General features: G+C 41.9%; 13 non-coding genes across 13 annotated transcripts; all 13 read left to right on the top strand.

Moving 5' to 3' along the window:
- Positions 1-943: 943 nt before the first annotated feature.
- Positions 944-1,015, top strand: TRNAP-UGG (transfer RNA proline (anticodon UGG)). Its single transcript has one exon. It is a non-coding gene; the product is annotated as a tRNA-Pro (tRNA).
- A 2,325-nt stretch (positions 1,016-3,340) lies between these two features.
- On the top strand, positions 3,341-3,412 carry TRNAP-UGG (transfer RNA proline (anticodon UGG)). Its single transcript has one exon. It is a non-coding gene; the product is annotated as a tRNA-Pro (tRNA).
- Positions 3,413-5,737: 2,325 nt separating this feature from the next.
- TRNAP-UGG (transfer RNA proline (anticodon UGG)) lies at positions 5,738-5,809 on the top strand. Its single transcript has one exon. It is a non-coding gene; the product is annotated as a tRNA-Pro (tRNA).
- Positions 5,810-6,081: 272 nt separating this feature from the next.
- On the top strand, positions 6,082-6,154 carry TRNAV-CAC (transfer RNA valine (anticodon CAC)). Its single transcript has one exon. It is a non-coding gene; the product is annotated as a tRNA-Val (tRNA).
- Positions 6,155-8,134: 1,980 nt separating this feature from the next.
- Positions 8,135-8,206, top strand: TRNAP-UGG (transfer RNA proline (anticodon UGG)). Its single transcript has one exon. It is a non-coding gene; the product is annotated as a tRNA-Pro (tRNA).
- Positions 8,207-8,478: 272 nt separating this feature from the next.
- On the top strand, positions 8,479-8,551 carry TRNAV-CAC (transfer RNA valine (anticodon CAC)). The gene has a single exon. It is a non-coding gene; the product is annotated as a tRNA-Val (tRNA).
- A 2,324-nt stretch (positions 8,552-10,875) lies between these two features.
- Positions 10,876-10,948, top strand: TRNAV-CAC (transfer RNA valine (anticodon CAC)). The gene has a single exon. It is a non-coding gene; the product is annotated as a tRNA-Val (tRNA).
- A 2,328-nt stretch (positions 10,949-13,276) lies between these two features.
- On the top strand, positions 13,277-13,349 carry TRNAV-CAC (transfer RNA valine (anticodon CAC)). The gene has a single exon. It is a non-coding gene; the product is annotated as a tRNA-Val (tRNA).
- A 1,980-nt stretch (positions 13,350-15,329) lies between these two features.
- Positions 15,330-15,401, top strand: TRNAP-UGG (transfer RNA proline (anticodon UGG)). The gene has a single exon. It is a non-coding gene; the product is annotated as a tRNA-Pro (tRNA).
- Positions 15,402-17,726: 2,325 nt separating this feature from the next.
- Positions 17,727-17,798, top strand: TRNAP-UGG (transfer RNA proline (anticodon UGG)). The gene has a single exon. It is a non-coding gene; the product is annotated as a tRNA-Pro (tRNA).
- A 272-nt stretch (positions 17,799-18,070) lies between these two features.
- TRNAV-CAC (transfer RNA valine (anticodon CAC)) lies at positions 18,071-18,143 on the top strand. The gene has a single exon. It is a non-coding gene; the product is annotated as a tRNA-Val (tRNA).
- A 1,980-nt stretch (positions 18,144-20,123) lies between these two features.
- On the top strand, positions 20,124-20,195 carry TRNAP-UGG (transfer RNA proline (anticodon UGG)). The gene has a single exon. It is a non-coding gene; the product is annotated as a tRNA-Pro (tRNA).
- A 272-nt stretch (positions 20,196-20,467) lies between these two features.
- On the top strand, positions 20,468-20,540 carry TRNAV-CAC (transfer RNA valine (anticodon CAC)). Its single transcript has one exon. It is a non-coding gene; the product is annotated as a tRNA-Val (tRNA).
- The last annotated feature ends 325 nt before the right edge of the window (positions 20,541-20,865 follow it).

A 20,865-nucleotide genomic window follows, 5' to 3' on the forward strand; every position in this document is an offset into this window, starting at 1 on the left:
TATATTCCTCTGTACTTGTACCTTGGGGATTCATCAAAACCTGGCATCATAAGCAGCTTTCTACTGCCACAGACTGGACAGCGAAACAATTTAAAATATCCCAGAAAAAGAAAATAAGCATGCTTAATCAGAGCTTTCTGGACAGGAAGGACATTTGAGCAAGTGAGGAATAAGCACTGCTTTTGTTAATTTGCATAGGCAGAATAGAGACTTCTGGGAAAAGGCCGAAATTACAGTCACAGAAAATGGCTGCATCTATAGAGAACGCTAAGAAGTGTTGGCAGCTTTTCCTCTGACCCTGGCCACTTTTACAAGCAATCCTATGATAGTCAGCAGGACCCACCCTAAAAAGGAAGGGGCATCCACTTGGACCCTTTCCACCTTTTCTAAATCTCGCCTGATCGAGCCTGATTGAGCACTGATTGAGCAGATAGGCACATGTCATTCTCATTTCAGAAAGGTATTGGTTAGCTTGCTGCTAGCAGCTCAGTTATGTTATGATGTTAGAGGCTATGCAAGGAATGCTTTAGTCCAGCGATATGCAGTTTTTATTGCGCCTTGCATTCAGCAGGAAGATCTTTAGCTTGAATCTGTGGCCTAGGTATTCACCTTGGTATTTCTTTTGGCACAAAGTGAAGGAGTATTTGAGAGAAAATGCACAATGTGTTTCTTATGTTGTTATGAACAACTTGTTACTCTTTCTCATTAAGCTTCAGCCACTGCAGAAATATATAAATAAGGGCTGACTTCCTGTAAGACGTGTCCAAAGCTGGGACGGAATAAAAGGAGACACTTGTAAATGATAGTGCTATCGTTTGAGAAAGGGTAAGTTGAGACTGACTTTCATGCGTATTCACAGACCAAGCATCATAAAGATACCAGCATGATCTTCATTGCGGGCTTAGAGCCGGTATTAGCTTTTGAGAGGTAAGAGAATTTTGAGGGCTCGTTGGTCTAGGGGTATGATTCTCGCTTTGGGTGCGAGAGGTCCCGGGTTCAAATCCCGGACGAGCCCTTTTCTTGGTACTCTTTTCAAGTTGTTTTGAAGTTTGCGTTTCAAAACCAACATCAATTTTTTCTTTGCAGTAGTGGATAATTCTTTGCTAGAGTCTCATGCTTCAGCCCTGCCCAGTCTGAGCTAATACCAAACATCTGGTCTTGCATGGCATGTACGAGCGTTCAGCTAGGGATGTCGGGCAGGTTGCATGAAAGAACTCTAAAGCCAGAGGCCCATGGAATAGCCAGTTCGGAGCAGTTTCATTACAGAAAAATCAACTGTAGGTATCTGTTTCTGTAGTGTAGTGGTTATCAAGTTCGCCTCACACGCGAAAGGTCCCCGGTTCGAAACCGGGCAGAAACAGTTGTTATATTGTGTTGGCTACAATGTTGATAGGTGCCGTTTTGCCATGGAATTGTCCAAGTCCTGAAGATTATTTCATGCAATCTCGTTCCAAGAAAGGGAATTCTCTCAAAACACTAAAGTAATCGGCGTGTGGATGTATCTGTTGGTTCTCAGACCTTGCTTTCAAAAGAGCCCTGTAATCGGTTCACTGCTCACCTAGAACAAGCATTAACATGGAGAATTGTTGGCACCAACAGGAATCTTATTTTAGTGGAGTGTTTCTGGCTTTGAGTGCAGAGGCCCTCGGCTCAATTCCAAGATGATCCTTCTCAAGGTGATGATACAAATGCATTCTCACCTTTACGTTTAATGTCAGAATCATTTATTTCCAGTTGGTGGTGTAAGAATGTTTGCAACAGTATGGCGATTTTTCCTAGCCATGCATGAATGAAAGCATATCACTCGCCTTTAGGTGTTTTTCTAATACATTGATATTTGCATCTTCCTTCCTAGCCTGCATGTTTGACTATCTTACAGGCTGCATGTAATAAGTATCACATCAGGGCCCTTCTTCTACTCAATTCACAACTGTTCTATCACGACATAGATAAGAAAGCTGCATCTGCTTTTGTTGTGTAGTGGTAATCAGGTTTACCTGACGTGTGAAAGCCCCATGCTTTGAAAGTACACAGTAACAAAGAAACCGATGACTTTTATAATAAGGTGTCATGTGTGTCTCTTACTTTGCACAAAAAGTGCCAGAGATGACTTCATTTGCAGTCACTTGAAAAGTAGGGATTCTCCAATAAATGGTAAATGGTTGAAACAAATCTGAAGAAATGCATGACATACCTGTGTGTGTGTGTGTATGCATGTATGTATATATAGGGAGAGAGAGAGCGTCAATATAAACAGACTTTATTTCAATCAAGCTGTCTTTTCTATCCTTCAGGAGCAGAATGTTCTGATCATCAGCGCTCCAGAATGTAGTGTTTTCTTGGCAAGCATCACATATTGTGATGTGTTAGCTAAAAGTTCCATATCCTAGAGACTGATATATTCCTCTGTACTTGTACCTTGGGGATTCATCAAAACCTGGCATCATAAGCAGCTTTCTACTGCCACAGACTGGACAGCGAAACAATTTAAAATATCCCAGAAAAAGAAAATAAGCATGCTTAATCAGAGCTTTCTGGACAGGAAGGACATTTGAGCAAGTGAGGAATAAGCACTGCTTTTGTTAATTTGCATAGGCAGAATAGAGACTTCTGGGAAAAGGCCGAAATTACAGTCACAGAAAATGGCTGCATCTATAGAGAACGCTAAGAAGTGTTGGCAGCTTTTCCTCTGACCCTGGCCACTTTTACAAGCAATCCTATGATAGTCAGCAGGACCCACCCTAAAAAGGAAGGGGCATCCACTTGGACCCTTTCCACCTTTTCTAAATCTCGCCTGATCGAGCCTGATTGAGCACTGATTGAGCAGATAGGCACATGTCATTCTCATTTCAGAAAGGTATTGGTTAGCTTGCTGCTAGCAGCTCAGTTATGTTATGATGTTAGAGGCTATGCAAGGAATGCTTTAGTCCAGCGATATGCAGTTTTTATTGCGCCTTGCATTCAGCAGGAAGATCTTTAGCTTGAATCTGTGGCCTAGGTATTCACCTTGGTATTTCTTTTGGCACAAAGTGAAGGAGTATTTGAGAGAAAATGCACAATGTGTTTCTTATGTTGTTATGAACAACTTGTTACTCTTTCTCATTAAGCTTCAGCCACTGCAGAAATATATAAATAAGGGCTGACTTCCTGTAAGACGTGTCCAAAGCTGGGACGGAATAAAAGGAGACACTTGTAAATGATAGTGCTATCGTTTGAGAAAGGGTAAGTTGAGACTGACTTTCATGCGTATTCACAGACCAAGCATCATAAAGATACCAGCATGATCTTCATTGCGGGCTTAGAGCCGGTATTAGCTTTTGAGAGGTAAGAGAATTTTGAGGGCTCGTTGGTCTAGGGGTATGATTCTCGCTTTGGGTGCGAGAGGTCCCGGGTTCAAATCCCGGACGAGCCCTTTTCTTGGTACTCTTTTCAAGTTGTTTTGAAGTTTGCGTTTCAAAACCAACATCAATTTTTTCTTTGCAGTAGTGGATAATTCTTTGCTAGAGTCTCATGCTTCAGCCCTGCCCAGTCTGAGCTAATACCAAACATCTGGTCTTGCATGGCATGTACGAGCGTTCAGCTAGGGATGTCGGGCAGGTTGCATGAAAGAAATCTAAAGCCAGAGGCCCATGGAATAGCCAGTTCGGAGCAGTTTCATTACAGAAAAATCAACTGTAGGTATCTGTTTCTGTAGTGTAGTGGTTATCAAGTTCGCCTCACACGCGAAAGGTCCCCGGTTCGAAACCGGGCAGAAACAGTTGTTATATTGTGTTGGCTACAATGTTGATAGGTGCCGTTTTGCCATGGAATTGTCCAAGTCCTGAAGATTATTTCATGCAATCTCGTTCCAAGAAAGGGAATTCTCTCAAAACACTAAAGTAATCGGCGTGTGGATGTATCTGTTGGTTCTCAGACCTTGCTTTCAAAAGAGCCCTGTAATCGGTTCACTGCTCACCTAGAACAAGCATTAACATGGAGAATTGTTGGCACCAACAGGAATCTTATTTTAGTGGAGTGTTTCTGGCTTTGAGTGCAGAGGCCCTCGGCTCAATTCCAAGATGATCCTTCTCAAGGTGATGATACAAATGCATTCTCACCTTTACGTTTAATGTCAGAATCATTTATTTCCAGTTGGTGGTGTAAGAATGTTTGCAACAGTATGGCGATTTTTCCTAGCCATGCATGAATGAAAGCATATCACTCGCCTTTAGGTGTTTTTCTAATACATTGATATTTGCATCTTCCTTCCTAGCCTGCATGTTTGACTATCTTACAGGCTGCATGTAATAAGTATCACATCAGGGCCCTTCTTCTACTCAATTCACAACTGTTCTATCACGACATAGATAAGAAAGCTGCATCTGCTTTTGTTGTGTAGTGGTAATCAGGTTTACCTGACGTGTGAAAGCCCCATGCTTTGAAAGTACACAGTAACAAAGAAACCGATGACTTTTATAATAAGGTGTCATGTGTGTCTCTTACTTTGCACAAAAAGTGCCAGAGATGACTTCATTTGCAGTCACTTGAAAAGTAGGGATTCTCCAATAAATGGTAAATGGTTGAAACAAATCTGAAGAAATGCATGACATACCTGTGTGTGTGTGTGTATGCATGTATGTATATATAGGGAGAGAGAGAGCGTCAATATAAACAGACTTTATTTCAATCAAGCTGTCTTTTCTATCCTTCAGGAGCAGAATGTTCTGATCATCAGCGCTCCAGAATGTAGTGTTTTCTTGGCAAGCATCACATATTGTGATGTGTTAGCTAAAAGTTCCATATCCTAGAGACTGATATATTCCTCTGTACTTGTACCTTGGGGATTCATCAAAACCTGGCATCATAAGCAGCTTTCTACTGCCACAGACTGGACAGCGAAACAATTTAAAATATCCCAGAAAAAGAAAATAAGCATGCTTAATCAGAGCTTTCTGGACAGGAAGGACATTTGAGCAAGTGAGGAATAAGCACTGCTTTTGTTAATTTGCATAGGCAGAATAGAGACTTCTGGGAAAAGGCCGAAATTACAGTCACAGAAAATGGCTGCATCTATAGAGAACGCTAAGAAGTGTTGGCAGCTTTTCCTCTGACCCTGGCCACTTTTACAAGCAATCCTATGATAGTCAGCAGGACCCACCCTAAAAAGGAAGGGGCATCCACTTGGACCCTTTCCACCTTTTCTAAATCTCGCCTGATCGAGCCTGATTGAGCACTGATTGAGCAGATAAGCACATGTCATTCTCATTTCAGAAAGGTATTGGTTAGCTTGCTGCTAGCAGCTCAGTTATGTTATGATGTTAGAGGCTATGCAAGGAATGCTTTAGTCCAGCGATATGCAGTTTTTAATGCGCCTTGCATTCAGCAGGAAGATCTTTAGCTTGAATCTGTGGCCTAGGTATTCACCTTGGTATTTCTTTTGGCACAAAGTGAAGGAGTATTTAAGAGAAAATGCACAATGTGTTTCTTATGTTGTTATGAACAACTTGTTACTCTTTCTCATTAAGCTTCAGCCACTGAAGAAATATATAAATAAGGGCTGACTTCCTGTAAGACGTGTCCAAAGCTGGGACGGAATAAAAGGAGACACTTGTAAATGATAGTGCTATCGTTTGAGAAAGGGTAAGTTGAGACTGACTTTCATGCGTATTCACAGACCAAGCATCATAAAGATACCAGCATGATCTTCATTGCGGGCTTAGAGCCGGTATTAGCTTTTGAGAGGTAAGAGGATTTTGAGGGCTCGTTGGTCTAGGGGTATGATTCTCGCTTTGGGTGCGAGAGGTCCCGGGTTCAAATCCCGGACGAGCCCTTTTCTTGGTACTCTTTTCAAGTTGTTTTGAAGTTTGCGTTTCAAAACCAACATCAATTTTTTCTTTGCAGTAGTGGATAATTCTTTGCTAGAGTCTCATGCTTCAGCCCTGCCCAGTCTGAGCTAATACCAAACATCTGGTCTTGCATGGCATGTACGAGCGTTCAGCTAGGGATGTCGGGCAGGTTGCATGAAAGAAATCTAAAGCCAGAGGCCCATGGAATAGCCAGTTCGGAGCAGTTTCATTACAGAAAAATCAACTGTAGGTATCTGTTTCTGTAGTGTAGTGGTTATCACGTTCGCCTCACACGCGAAAGGTCCCCGGTTCGAAACCGGGCAGAAACAGTTGTTATATTGTGTTGGCTACAATGTTGATAGGTGCCGTTTTGCCATGGAATTGTCCAAGCCCTGAAGATTATTTCATGCAATCTCGTTCCAAGAAAGGGAATTCTCTCAAAACACTAAAGTAATCGGCGTGTGGATGTATCTGTTGGTTCTCAGACCTTGCTTTCAAAAGAGCCCTGCAATCGGTTCACTGCTCACCTAGAACAAGCATTAACATGGAGAATTGTTGGCACCAACAGGAATCTTATTTTAGTGGAGTGTTTCTGGCTTTGAGTGCAGAGGCCCTCGGCTCAATTCCAAGATGATCCTTCTCAGGGTGATGATACAAATGCATTGTCACCTTTACGTTTAATGTCAGAATCATTTATTTCCAGTTGGTGGTGTAAGAATGTTTGCAACAGTATGGCGATTTTTCCTAGCCATGCATGAATGAAAGCATATCACTCGCCTTTAGGTGTTTTTCTAATACATTGATATTTGCATCTTCCTTCCTAGCCTGCATGTTTGACTATCTTACAGGCTGCATGTAATAAGTATCACATCAGGGCCCTTCTTCTACTCAATTCACAACTGTTCTATCACGACATAGATAAGAAAGCTGCATCTGCTTTTGTTGTGTAGTGGTAATCAGGTTTACCTGACGTGTGAAAGCCCCATGCTTTGAAAGTACACAGTAACAAAGAAACCGATGACTTTTATAAAAAGGTGTCATGTGTGTCTCTTACTTTGCACAAAAAGTGCCAGAGATGACTTCATTTGCAGTCACTTGAAAAGTAGGGATTCTCCAATAAATGGTAAATGGTTGAAACAAATCTGAAGAAATGCATGACATACCTGTGTGTGTGTGTGTATGCATGTATGTATATATAGGGAGAGAGAGAGCGTCAATATAAACAGACTTTATTTCAATCAAGCTGTCTTTTCTATCCTTCAGGAGCAGAATGTTCTGATCATCAGCGCTCCAGAATGTAGTGTTTTCTTGGCAAGCATCACATATTGTGATGTGTTAGCTAAAAGTTCCATATCCTAGAGACTGATATATTCCTCTGTACTTGTACCTTGGGGATTCATCAAAACCTGGCATCATAAGCAGCTTTCTACTGCCACAGACTGGACAGCGAAACAATTTAAAATATCCCAGAAAAAGAAAATAAGCATGCTTAATCAGAGCTTTCTGGACAGGAAGGACATTTGAGCAAGTGAGGAATAAGCACTGCTTTTGTTAATTTGCATAGGCAGAATAGAGACTTCTGGGAAAAGGCCGAAATTACAGTCACAGAAAATGGCTGCATCTATAGAGAACGCTAAGAAGTGTTGGCAGCTTTTCCTCTGACCCTGGCCACTTTTACAAGCAATCCTATGATAGTCAGCAGGACCCACCCTAAAAAGGAAGGGGCATCCACTTGGACCCTTTCCACCTTTTCTAAATCTCGCCTGATTGAGCCTGATTGAGCACTGATTGAGCAGATAAGCACATGTCATTCTCATTTCAGAAAGGTATTGGTTAGCTTGCTGCTAGCAGCTCAGTTATGTTATGATGTTAGAGGCTATGCAAGGAATGCTTTAGTCCAGCGATATGCAGTTTTTAATGCGCCTTGCATTCAGCAGGAAGATCTTTAGCTTGAATCTGTGGCCTAGGTATTCACCTTGGTATTTCTTTTGGCACAAAGTGAAGGAGTATTTAAGAGAAAATGCACAATGTGTTTCTTATGTTGTTATGAACAACTTGTTACTCTTTCTCATTAAGCTTCAGCCACTGAAGAAATATATAAATAAGGGCTGACTTCCTGTAAGACGTGTCCAAAGCTGGGACGGAATAAAAGGAGACACTTGTAAATGATAGTGCTATCGTTTGAGAAAGGGTAAGTTGAGACTGACTTTCATGCGTATTCACAGACCAAGCATCATAAAGATACCAGCATGATCTTCATTGCGGGCTTAGAGCCGGTATTAGCTTTTGAGAGGTAAGAGGATTTTGAGGGCTCGTTGGTCTAGGGGTATGATTCTCGCTTTGGGTGCGAGAGGTCCCGGGTTCAAATCCCGGACGAGCCCTTTTCTTGGTACTCTTTTCAAGTTGTTTTGAAGTTTGCGTTTCAAAACCAACATCAATTTTTTCTTTGCAGTAGTGGATAATTCTTTGCTAGAGTCTCATGCTTCAGCCCTGCCCAGTCTGAGCTAATACCAAACATCTGGTCTTGCATGGCATGTACGAGCGTTCAGCTAGGGATGTCGGGCAGGTTGCATGAAAGAAATCTAAAGCCAGAGGCCCATGGAATAGCCAGTTCGGAGCAGTTTCATTACAGAAAAATCAACTGTAGGTATCTGTTTCTGTAGTGTAGTGGTTATCACGTTCGCCTCACACGCGAAAGGTCCCCGGTTCGAAACCGGGCAGAAACAGTTGTTATATTGTGTTGGCTACAATGTTGATAGGTGCCGTTTTGCCATGGAATTGTCCATGCCCTGAAGATTATTTCATGCAATCTCGTTCCAAGAAAGGGAATTCTCTCAAAACACTAAAGTAATCGGCGTGTGGATGTATCTGTTGGTTCTCAGACCTTGCTTTCAAAAGAGCCCTGCAATCGGTTCACTGCTCACCTAGAACAAGCATTAACATGGAGAATTGTTGGCACCAACAGGAATCTTATTTTAGTGGAGTGTTTCTGGCTTTGAGTGCAGAGGCCCTCGGCTCAATTCCAAGATGATCCTTCTCAGGGTGATGATACAAATGCATTGTCACCTTTACGTTTAATGTCAGAATCATTTATTTCCAGTTGGTGGTGTAAGAATGTTTGCAACAGTATGGCGATTTTTCCTAGCCATGCATGAATGAAAGCATATCACTCGCCTTTAGGTGTTTTTCTAATACATTGATATTTGCATCTTCCTTCCTAGCCTGCATGTTTGACTATCTTACAGGCTGCATGTAATAAGTATCACATCAGGGCCCTTCTTCTACTCAATTCACAACTGTTCTATCACGACATAGATAAGAAAGCTGCATCTGCTTTTGTTGTGTAGTGGTAATCAGGTTTACCTGACGTGTGAAAGCCCCATGCTTTGAAAGTACACAGTAACAAAGAAACCGATGACTTTTATAAAAAGGTGTCATGTGTGTCTCTTACTTTGCACAAAAAGTGCCAGAGATGACTTCATTTGCAGTCACTTGAAAAGTAGGGATTCTCCAATAAATGGTAAATGGTTGAAACAAATCTGAAGAAATGCATGACATACCTGTGTGTGTGTGTGTATGCATGTATGTATATATAGGGAGAGAGAGAGCGTCAATATAAACAGACTTTATTTCAATCAAGCTGTCTTTTCTATCCTTCAGGAGCAGAATGTTCTGATCATCAGCGCTCCAGAATGTAGTGTTTTCTTGGCAAGCATCACATATTGTGATGTGTTAGCTAAAAGTTCCATATCCTAGAGACTGATATATTCCTCTGTACTTGTACCTTGGGGATTCATCAAAACCTGGCATCATAAGCAGCTTTCTACTGCCACAGACTGGACAGCGAAACAATTTAAAATATCCCAGAAAAAGAAAATAAGCATGCTTAATCAGAGCTTTCTGGACAGGAAGGACATTTGAGCAAGTGAGGAATAAGCACTGCTTTTGTTAATTTGCATAGGCAGAATAGAGACTTCTGGGAAAAGGCCGAAATTACAGTCACAGAAAATGGCTGCATCTATAGAGAACGCTAAGAAGTGTTGGCAGCTTTTCCTCTGACCCTGGCCACTTTTACAAGCAATCCTATGATAGTCAGCAGGACCCACCCTAAAAAGGAAGGGGCATCCACTTGGACCCTTTCCACCTTTTCTAAATCTCACCTGATCGAGCCTGATTGAGCACTGATTGAGCAGATAAGCACATGTCATTCTCATTTCAGAAAGGTATTGGTTAGCTTGCTGCTAGCAGCTCAGTTATGTTATGATGTTAGAGGCTATGCAAGGAATGCTTTAGTCCAGCGATATGCAGTTTTTAATGCGCCTTGCATTCAGCAGGAAGATCTTTAGCTTGAATCTGTGGCCTAGGTATTCACCTTGGTATTTCTTTTGGCACAAAGTGAAGGAGTATTTAAGAGAAAATGCACAATGTGTTTCTTATGTTGTTATGAACAACTTGTTACTCTTTCTCATTAAGCTTCAGCCACTGAAGAAATATATAAATAAGGGCTGACTTCCTGTAAGACGTGTCCAAAGCTGGGACGGAATAAAAGGAGACACTTGTAAATGATAGTGCTATCGTTTGAGAAAGGGTAAGTTGAGACTGACTTTCATGCGTATTCACAGACCAAGCATCATAAAGATACCAGCATGATCTTCATTGCGGGCTTAGAGCCGGTATTAGCTTTTGAGAGGTAAGAGGATTTTGAGGGCTCGTTGGTCTAGGGGTATGATTCTCGCTTTGGGTGCGAGAGGTCCCGGGTTCAAATCCCAGACGAGCCCTTTTCTTGGTACTCTTTTCAAGTTGTTTTGAAGTTTGCGTTTCAAAACCAACATCAATTTTTTCTTTGCAGTAGTGGATAATTCTTTGCTAGAGTCTCATGCTTCAGCCCTGCCCAGTCTGAGCTAATACCAAACATCTGGTCTTGCATGGCATGTACGAGCGTTCAGCTAGGGATGTCGGGCAGGTTGCATGAAAGAAATCTAAAGCCAGAGGCCCATGGAATAGCCAGTTCGGAGCAGTTTCATTACAGAAAAATCAACTGTAGGTATCTGTTTCTGTAGTGTAGTGGTTATCACGTTCGCCTCACACGCGAAAGGTCCCCGGTTCGAAACCGGGCAGAAACAGTTGTTATATTGTGTTGGCTACAATGTTGATAGGTGCCGTTTTGCCATGGAATTGTCCAAGCCCTGAAGATTATTTCATGCAATCTCGTTCCAAGAAAGGGAATTCTCTCAAAACACTAAAGTAATCGGCGTGTGGATGTATCTGTTGGTTCTCAGACCTTGCTTTCAAAAGAGCCCTGCAATCGGTTCACTGCTCACCTAGAACAAGCATTAACATGGAGAATTGTTGGCACCAACAGGAATCTTATTTTAGTGGAGTGTTTCTGGCTTTGAGTGCAGAGGCCCTCGGCTCAATTCCAAGATGATCCTTCTCAGGGTGATGATACAAATGCATTGTCACCTTTACGTTTAATGTCAGAATCATTTATTTCCAGTTGGTGGTGTAAGAATGTTTGCAACAGTATGGCGATTTTTCCTAGCCATGCATGAATGAAAGCATATCACTCGCCTTTAGGTGTTTTTCTAATACATTGATATTTGCATCTTCCTTCCTAGCCTGCATGTTTGACTATCTTACAGGCTGCATGTAATAAGTATCACATCAGGGCCCTTCTTCTACTCAATTCACAACTGTTCTATCACGACATAGATAAGAAAGCTGCATCTGCTTTTGTTGTGTAGTGGTAATCAGGTTTACCTGACGTGTGAAAGCCCCATGCTTTGAAAGTACACAGTAACAAAGAAACCGATGACTTTTATAAAAAGGTGTCATGTGTGTCTCTTACTTTGCACAAAAAGTGCCAGAGATGACTTCATTTGCAGTCACTTGAAAAGTAGGGATTCTCCAATAAATGGTAAATGGTTGAAACAAATCTGAAGAAATGCATGACATACCTGTGTGTGTGTGTGTGTGTATGCATGTATGTATAGATAGGGAGAGAGAGAGCGTCAATATAAACAGACTTTATTTCAATCAAGCTGTCTTTTCTATCCTTCAGGAGCAGAATGTTCTGATCATCAGCGCTCCAGAATGTAGTGTTTTCTTGGCAAGCATCACATATTGTGATGTGTTAGCTAAAAGTTCCATATCCTAGAGACTGATATATTCCTCTGTACTTGTACCTTGGGGATTCATCAAAACCTGGCATCATAAGCAGCTTTCTACTGCCACAGACTGGACAGCGAAACAATTTAAAATATCCCAGAAAAAGAAAATAAGCATGCTTAATCAGAGCTTTCTGGACAGGAAGGACATTTGAGCAAGTGAGGAATAAGCACTGCTTTTGTTAATTTGCATAGGCAGAATAGAGACTTCTGGGAAAAGGCCGAAATTACAGTCACAGAAAATGGCTGCATCTATAGAGAACGCTAAGAAGTGTTGGCAGCTTTTCCTCTGACCCTGGCCACTTTTACAAGCAATCCTATGATAGTCAGCAGGACCCACCCTAAAAAGGAAGGGGCATCCACTTGGACCCTTTCCACCTTTTCTAAATCTCGCCTGATCGAGCCTGATTGAGCACTGGTTGAGCAGATAAGCACATGTCATTCTCATTTCAGAAAGGTATTGGTTAGCTTGCTGCTAGCAGCTCAGTTATGTTATGATGTTAGAGGCTATGCAAGGAATGCTTTAGTCCAGCGATATGCAGTTTTTATTGCGCCTTGCATTCAGCAGGAAGATCTTTAGCTTGAATCTGTGGCCTAGGTATTCACCTTGGTATTTCTTTTGGCACAAAGCGAAGGAGTATTTAAGAGAAAATGCACAATGTGTTTCTTATGTTGTTATGAACAACTTGTTACTCTTTCTCATTAAGCTTCAGCCACTGAAGAAATATATAAATAAGGGCTGACTTCCTGTAAGACGTGTCCAAAGCTGGGACGGAATAAAAGGAGACACTTGTAAATGATAGTGCTATCGTTTGAGAAAGGGTAAGTTGAGACTGACTTTCATGCGTATTCACAGACCAAGCATCATAAAGATACCAGCATGATCTTCATTGCGGGCTTAGAGCCGGTATTAGCTTTTGAGAGGTAAGAGGATTTTGAGGGCTCGTTGGTCTAGGGGTATGATTCTCGCTTTGGGTGCGAGAGGTCCCGGGTTCAAATCCCGCACGAGCCCTTTTCTTGGTACTCTTTTCAAGTTGTTTTGAAGTTTGCGTTTCAAAACCAACATCAATTTTTTCTTTGCAGTAGTGGATAATTCTTTGCTAGAGTCTCATGCTTCAGCCCTGCCCAGTCTGAGCTAATACCAAACATCTGGTCTTGCATGGCATGTACGAGCGTTCAGCTAGGGATGTCGGGCAGGTTGCATGAAAGAAATCTAAAGCCAGAGGCCCATGGAATAGCCAGTTCGGAGCAGTTTCATTACAGAAAAATCAACTGTAGGTATCTGTTTCTGTAGTGTAGTGGTTATCACGTTCGCCTCACACGCGAAAGGTCCCCGGTTCGAAACCGGGCAGAAACAGTTGTTATATTGTGTTGGCTACAATGTTGATAGGTGCCGTTTTGCCATGGAATTGTCCAAGCCCTGAAGATTATTTCATGCAATCTCGTTCCAAGAAAGGGAATTCTCTCAAAACACTAAAGTAATCGGCGTGTGGATGTATCTGTTGGTTCTCAGACCTTGCTTTCAAAAGAGCCCTGCAATCGGTTCACTGCTCACCTAGAACAAGCATTAACATGGAGAATTGTTGGCACCAACAGGAATCTTATTTTAGTGGAGTGTTTCTGGCTTTGAGTGCAGAGGCCCTCGGCTCAATTCCAAGATGATCCTTCTCAGGGTGATGATACAAATGCATTGTCACCTTTACGTTTAATGTCAGAATCATTTATTTCCAGTTGGTGGTGTAAGAATGTTTGCAACAGTATGGCGATTTTTCCTAGCCATGCATGAATGAAAGCATATCACTCGCCTTTAGGTGTTTTTCTAATACATTGATATTTGCATCTTCCTTCCTAGCCTGCATGTTTGACTATCTTACAGGCTGCATGTAATAAGTATCACATCAGGGCCCTTCTTCTACTCAATTCACAACTGTTCTATCACGACATAGATAAGAAAGCTGCATCTGCTTTTGTTGTGTAGTGGTAATCAGGTTTACCTGACGTGTGAAAGCCCCATGCTTTGAAAGTACACAGTAACAAAGAAACCGATGACTTTTATAAAAAGGTGTCATGTGTGTCTCTTACTTTGCACAAAAAGTGCCAGAGATGACTTCATTTGCAGTCACTTGAAAAGTAGGGATTCTCCAATAAATGGTAAATGGTTGAAACAAATCTGAAGAAATGCATGACATACCTGTGTGTGTGTGTGTATGCATGTATGTATATATAGGGAGAGAGAGAGCGTCAATATAAACAGACTTTATTTCAATCAAGCTGTCTTTTCTATCCTTCAGGAGCAGAATGTTCTGATCATCAGCGCTCCAGAATGTAGTGTTTTCTTGGCAAGCATCACATATTGTGATGTGTTAGCTAAAAGTTCCATATCCTAGAGACTGATATATTCCTCTGTACTTGTACCTTGGGGATTCATCAAAACCTGGCATCATAAGCAGCTTTCTACTGCCACAGACTGGACAGCGAAACAATTTAAAATATCCCAGAAAAAGAAAATAAGCATGCTTAATCAGAGCTTTCTGGACAGGAAGGACATTTGAGCAAGTGAGGAATAAGCACTGCTTTTGTTAATTTGCATAGGCAGAATAGAGACTTCTGGGAAAAGGCCGAAATTACAGTCACAGAAAATGGCTGCATCTATAGAGAACGCTAAGAAGTGTTGGCAGCTTTTCCTCTGACCCTGGCCACTTTTACAAGCAATCCTATGATAGTCAGCAGGACCCACCCTAAAAAGGAAGGGGCATCCACTTGGACCCTTTCCACCTTTTCTAAATCTCGCCTGATCGAGCCTGATTGAGCACTGATTGAGCAGATAGGCACATGTCATTCTCATTTCAGAAAGGTATTGGTTAGCTTGCTGCTAGCAGCTCAGTTATGTTATGATGTTAGAGGCTATGCAAGGAATGCTTTAGTCCAGCGATATGCAGTTTTTATTGCGCCTTGCATTCAGCAGGAAGATCTTTAGCTTGAATCTGTGGCCTAGGTATTCACCTTGGTATTTCTTTTGGCACAAAGTGAAGGAGTATTTGAGAGAAAATGCACAATGTGTTTCTTATGTTGTTATGAACAACTTGTTACTCTTTCTCATTAAGCTTCAGCCACTGCAGAAATATATAAATAAGGGCTGACTTCCTGTAAGACGTGTCCAAAGCTGGGACGGAATAAAAGGAGACACTTGTAAATGATAGTGCTATCGTTTGAGAAAGGGTAAGTTGAGACTGACTTTCATGCGTATTCACAGACCAAGCATCATAAAGATACCAGCATGATCTTCATTGCGGGCTTAGAGCCGGTATTAGCTTTTGAGAGGTAAGAGAATTTTGAGGGCTCGTTGGTCTAGGGGTATGATTCTCGCTTTGGGTGCGAGAGGTCCCGGGTTCAAATCCCGGACGAGCCCTTTTCTTGGTACTCTTTTCAAGTTGTTTTGAAGTTTGCGTTTCAAAACCAACATCAATTTTTTCTTTGCAGTAGTGGATAATTCTTTGCTAGAGTCTCATGCTTCAGCCCTGCCCAGTCTGAGCTAATACCAAACATCTGGTCTTGCATGGCATGTACGAGCGTTCAGCTAGGGATGTCGGGCAGGTTGCATGAAAGAAATCTAAAGCCAGAGGCCCATGGAATAGCCAGTTCGGAGCAGTTTCATTACAGAAAAATCAACTGTAGGTATCTGTTTCTGTAGTGTAGTGGTTATCAAGTTCGCCTCACACGCGAAAGGTCCCCGGTTCGAAACCGGGCAGAATTGGTTGTTATATTGTGTTGGCTACAATGTTGATAGGTGCCGTTTTGCCATGGAATTGTCCAAGTCCTGAAGATTATTTCATGCAATCTCGTTCCAAGAAAGGGAATTCTCTCAAAACACTAAAGTAATCGGCGTGTGGATGTATCTGTTGGTTCTCAGACCTTGCTTTCAAAAGAGCCCTGTAATCGGTTCACTGCTCACCTAGAACAAGCATTAACATGGAGAATTGTTGGCACCAACAGGAATCTTATTTTAGTGGAGTGTTTCTGGCTTTGAGTGCAGAGGCCCTCGGCTCAATTCCAAGATGATCCTTCTCAAGGTGATGATACAAATGCATTCTCACCTTTACGTTTAATGTCAGAATCATTTATTTCCAGTTGGTGGTGTAAGAATGTTTGCAACAGTATGGCGATTTTTCCTAGCCATGCATGAATGAAAGCATATCACTCGCCTTTAGGTGTTTTTCTAATACATTGATATTTGCATCTTCCTTCCTAGCCTGCATGTTTGACTATCTTACAGGCTGCATGTAATAAGTATCACATCAGGGCCCTTCTTCTACTCAATTCACAACTGTTCTATCACGACATAGATAAGAAAGCTGCATCTGCTTTTGTTGTGTAGTGGTAATCAGGTTTACCTGACGTGTGAAATCCCCATGCTTTGAAAGTACACAGTAACAAAGAAACCGATGACTTTTATAATAAGGTGTCATGTGTGTCTCTTACTTTGCACAAAAAGTGCCAGAGATGACTTCATTTGCAGTCACTTGAAAAGTAGGGATTCTCCAATAAATGGTAAATGGTTGAAACAAATCTGAAGAAATGCATGACATACCTGTGTGTGTGTGTGTATGCATGTATGTATATATAGGGAGAGAGAGAGCGTCAATATAAACAGACTTTATTTCAATCAAGCTGTCTTTTCTATCCTTCAGGAGCAGAATGTTCTGATCATCAGCGCTCCAGAATGTAGTGTTTTCTTGGCAAGCATCACATATTGTGATGTGTTAGCTAAAAGTTCCATATCCTAGAGACTGATATATTCCTCTGTACTTGTACCTTGGGGATTCATCAAAACCTGGCATCATAAGCAGCTTTCTACTGCCACAGACTGGACAGCGAAACAATTTAAAATATCCCAGAAAAAGAAAATAAGCATGCTTAATCAGAGCTTTCTGGACAGGAAGGACATTTGAGCAAGTGAGGAATAAGCACTGCTTTTGTTAATTTGCATAGGCAGAATAGAGACTTCTGGGAAAAGGCCGAAATTACAGTCACAGAAAATGGCTGCATCTATAGAGAACGCTAAGAAGTGTTGGCAGCTTTTCCTCTGACCCTGGCCACTTTTACAAGCAATCCTATGATAGTCAGCAGGACCCACCCTCAAAAGGAAGGGGCATCCACTTGGACCCTTTCCACCTTTTCTAAATCTCGCCTGATCGAGCCTGATTGAGCACTGATTGAGCAGATAAGCACATGTCATTCTCATTTCAGAAAGGTATTGGTTAGCTTGCTGCTAGCAGCTCAGTTATGTTATGATGTTAGAGGCTATGCAAGGAATGCTTTAGTCCAGCGATATGCAGTTTTTAATGCGCCTTGCATTCAGCAGGAAGATCTTTAGCTTGAATCTGTGGCCTAGGTATTCACCTTGGTATTTCTTTTGGCACAAAGTGAAGGAGTATTTAAGAGAAAATGCACAATGTGTTTCTTATGTTGTTATGAACAACTTGTTACTCTTTCTCATTAAGCTTCAGCCACTGAAGAAATATATAAATAAGGGCTGACTTCCTGTAAGACGTGTCCAAAGCTGGGACGGAATAAAAGGAGACACTTGTAAATGATAGTGCTATCGTTTGAGAAAGGGTAAGTTGAGACTGACTTTCATGCGTATTCACAGACCAAGCATCATAAAGATACCAGCATGATCTTCATTGCGGGCTTAGAGCCGGTATTAGCTTTTGAGAGGTAAGAGGATTTTGAGGGCTCGTTGGTCTAGGGGTATGATTCTCGCTTTGGGTGCGAGAGGTCCCGGGTTCAAATCCCGGACGAGCCCTTTTCTTGGTACTCTTTTCAAGTTGTTTTGAAGTTTGCGTTTCAAAACCAACATCAATTTTTTCTTTGCAGTAGTGGATAATTCTTTGCTAGAGTCTCATGCTTCAGCCCTGCCCAGTCTGAGCTAATACCAAACATCTGGTCTTGCATGGCATGTACGAGCGTTCAGCTAGGGATGTCGGGCAGGTTGCATGAAAGAAATCTAAAGCCAGAGGCCCATGGAATAGCCAGTTCGGAGCAGTTTCATTACAGAAAAATCAACTGTAGGTATCTGTTTCTGTAGTGTAGTGGTTATCACGTTCGCCTCACACGCGAAAGGTCCCCGGTTCGAAACCGGGCAGAAACAGTTGTTATATTGTGTTGGCTACAATGTTGATAGGTGCCGTTTTGCCATGGAATTGTCCAAGCCCTGAAGATTATTTCATGCAATCTCGTTCCAAGAAAGGGAATTCTCTCAAAACACTAAAGTAATCGGCGTGTGGATGTATCTGTTGGTTCTCAGACCTTGCTTTCAAAAGAGCCCTGCAATCGGTTCACTGCTCACCTAGAACAAGCATTAACATGGAGAATTGTTGGCACCAACAGGAATCTTATTTTAGTGGAGTGTTTCTGGCTTTGAGTGCAGAGGCCCTCGGCTCAATTCCAAGATGATCCTTCTCAGGGTGATGATACAAATGCATTGTCACCTTTACGTTTAATGTCAGAATCATTTATTTCCAGTTGGTGGTGTAAGAATGTTTGCAACAGTATGGCGATTTTTCCTAGCCATGCATGAATGAAAGCATATCACTCGCCTTTAGGTGTTTTTCTAATACATTGATATTTGCATCTTCCTTCCTAGCCTGCATGTTTGACTATCTTACAGGCTGCATGTAATAAGTATCACATCAGGGCCCTTCTTCTACTCAATTCACAACTGTTCTATCACGACATAGATAAGAAAGCTGCATCTGCTTTTGTTGTGTAGTGGTAATCAGGTTTACCTGATGTGTGAAAGCCCCATGCTTTGAAAGTACACAGTAACAAAGAAACCGATGACTTTTATAAAAAGGTGTCATGTGTGTCTCTTACTTTGCACAAAAAGTGCCAGAGATGACTTCATTTGCAGTCACTTGAAAAGTAGGGATTCTCCAATAAATGGTAAATGGTTGAAACAAATCTGAAGAAATGCATGACATACCTGTGTGTGTGTGTGTATGCATGTATGTATATATAGGGAGAGAGAGAGCGTCAATATAAACAGACTTTATTTCAATCAAGCTGTCTTTTCTATCCTTCAGGAGCAGAATGTTCTGATCATCAGCGCTCCAGAATGTAGTGTTTTCTTGGCAAGCATCACATATTGTGATGTGTTAGCTAAAAGTTCCATATCCTAGAGACTGATATATTCCTCTGTACTTGTACCTTGGGGATTCATCAAAACCTGGCATCATAAGCAGCTTTCTACTGCCACAGACTGGACAGCGAAACAATTTAAAATATCCCAGAAAAAGAAAATAAGCATGCTTAATCAGAGCTTTCTGGACAGGAAGGACATTTGAGCAAGTGAGGAATAAGCACTGCTTTTGTTAATTTGCATAGGCAGAATAGAGACTTCTGGGAAAAGGCCGAAATTACAGTCACAGAAAATGGCTGCATCTATAGAGAACGCTAAGAAGTGTTGGCAGCTTTTCCTCTGACCCTGGCCACTTTTACAAGCAATCCTATGATAGTCAGCAGGACCCACCCTAAAAAGGAAGGGGCATCCACTTGGACCCTTTCCACCTTTTCTAAATCTCGCCTGATCGAGCCTGATTGAGCACTGGTTGAGCAGATAAGCACATGTCATTCTCATTTCAGAAAGGTATTGGTTAGCTTGCTGCTAGCAGCTCAGTTATGTTATGATGTTAGAGGCTATGCAAGGAATGCTTTAGTCCAGCGATATGCAGTTTTTATTGCGCCTTGCATTCAGCAGGAAGATCTTTAGCTTGAATCTGTGGCCTAGGTATTCACCTTGGTATTTCTTTTGGCACAAAGTGAAGGAGTATTTAAGAGAAAATGCACAATGTGTTTCTTATGTTGTTATGAACAACTTGTTACTCTTTCTCATTAAGCTTCAGCCACTGAAGAAATATATAAATAAGGGCTGACTTCCTGTAAGACGTGTCCAAAGCTGGGACGGAATAAAAGGAGACACTTGTAAATGATAGTGCTATCGTTTGAGAAAGGGTAAGTTGAGACTGACTTTCATGCGTATTCACAGACCAAGCATCATAAAGATACCAGCATGATCTTCATTGCGGGCTTAGAGCCGGTATTAGCTTTTGAGAGGTAAGAGGATTTTGAGGGCTCGTTGGTCTAGGGGTATGATTCTCGCTTTGGGTGCGAGAGGTCCCGGGTTCAAATCCCGGACGAGCCCTTTTCTTGGTACTCTTTTCAAGTTGTTTTGAAGTTAGCGTTTCAAAACCAACATCAATTTTTTCTTTGCAGTAGTGGATAATTCTTTGCTAGAGTCTCATGCTTCAGCCCTGCCCAGTCTGAGCTAATACCAAACATCTGGTCTTGCATGGCATGTACGAGCGTTCAGCTAGGGATGTCGGGCAGGTTGCATGAAAGAAATCTAAAGCCAGAGGCCCATGGAATAGCCAGTTCGGAGCAGTTTCATTACAGAAAAATCAACTGTAGGTATCTGTTTCTGTAGTGTAGTGGTTATCACGTTCGCCTCACACGCGAAAGGTCCCCGGTTCGAAACCGGGCAGAAACAGTTGTTATATTGTGTTGGCTACAATGTTGATAGGTGCCGTTTTGCCATGGAATTGTCCAAGCCCTGAAGATTATTTCATGCAATCTCGTTCCAAGAAAGGGAATTCTCTCAAAACACTAAAGTAATCGGCGTGTGGATGTATCTGTTGGTTCTCAGACCTTGCTTTCAAAAGAGCCCTGCAATCGGTTCACTGCTCACCTAGAACAAGCATTAACATGGAGAATTGTTGGCACCAACAGGAATCTTATTTTAGTGGAGTGTTTCTGGCTTTGAGTGCAGAGGCCCTCGGCTCAATTCCAAGATGATCCTTCTCAGGGTGATGATA

The sequence above is a fragment of the Triturus cristatus genome, chromosome 8 (genome assembly GCF_964204655.1).
Source record: "Triturus cristatus chromosome 8, aTriCri1.1, whole genome shotgun sequence".
In the NCBI taxonomy this organism is placed as follows: domain Eukaryota; kingdom Metazoa; phylum Chordata; class Amphibia; order Caudata; family Salamandridae; genus Triturus; species Triturus cristatus.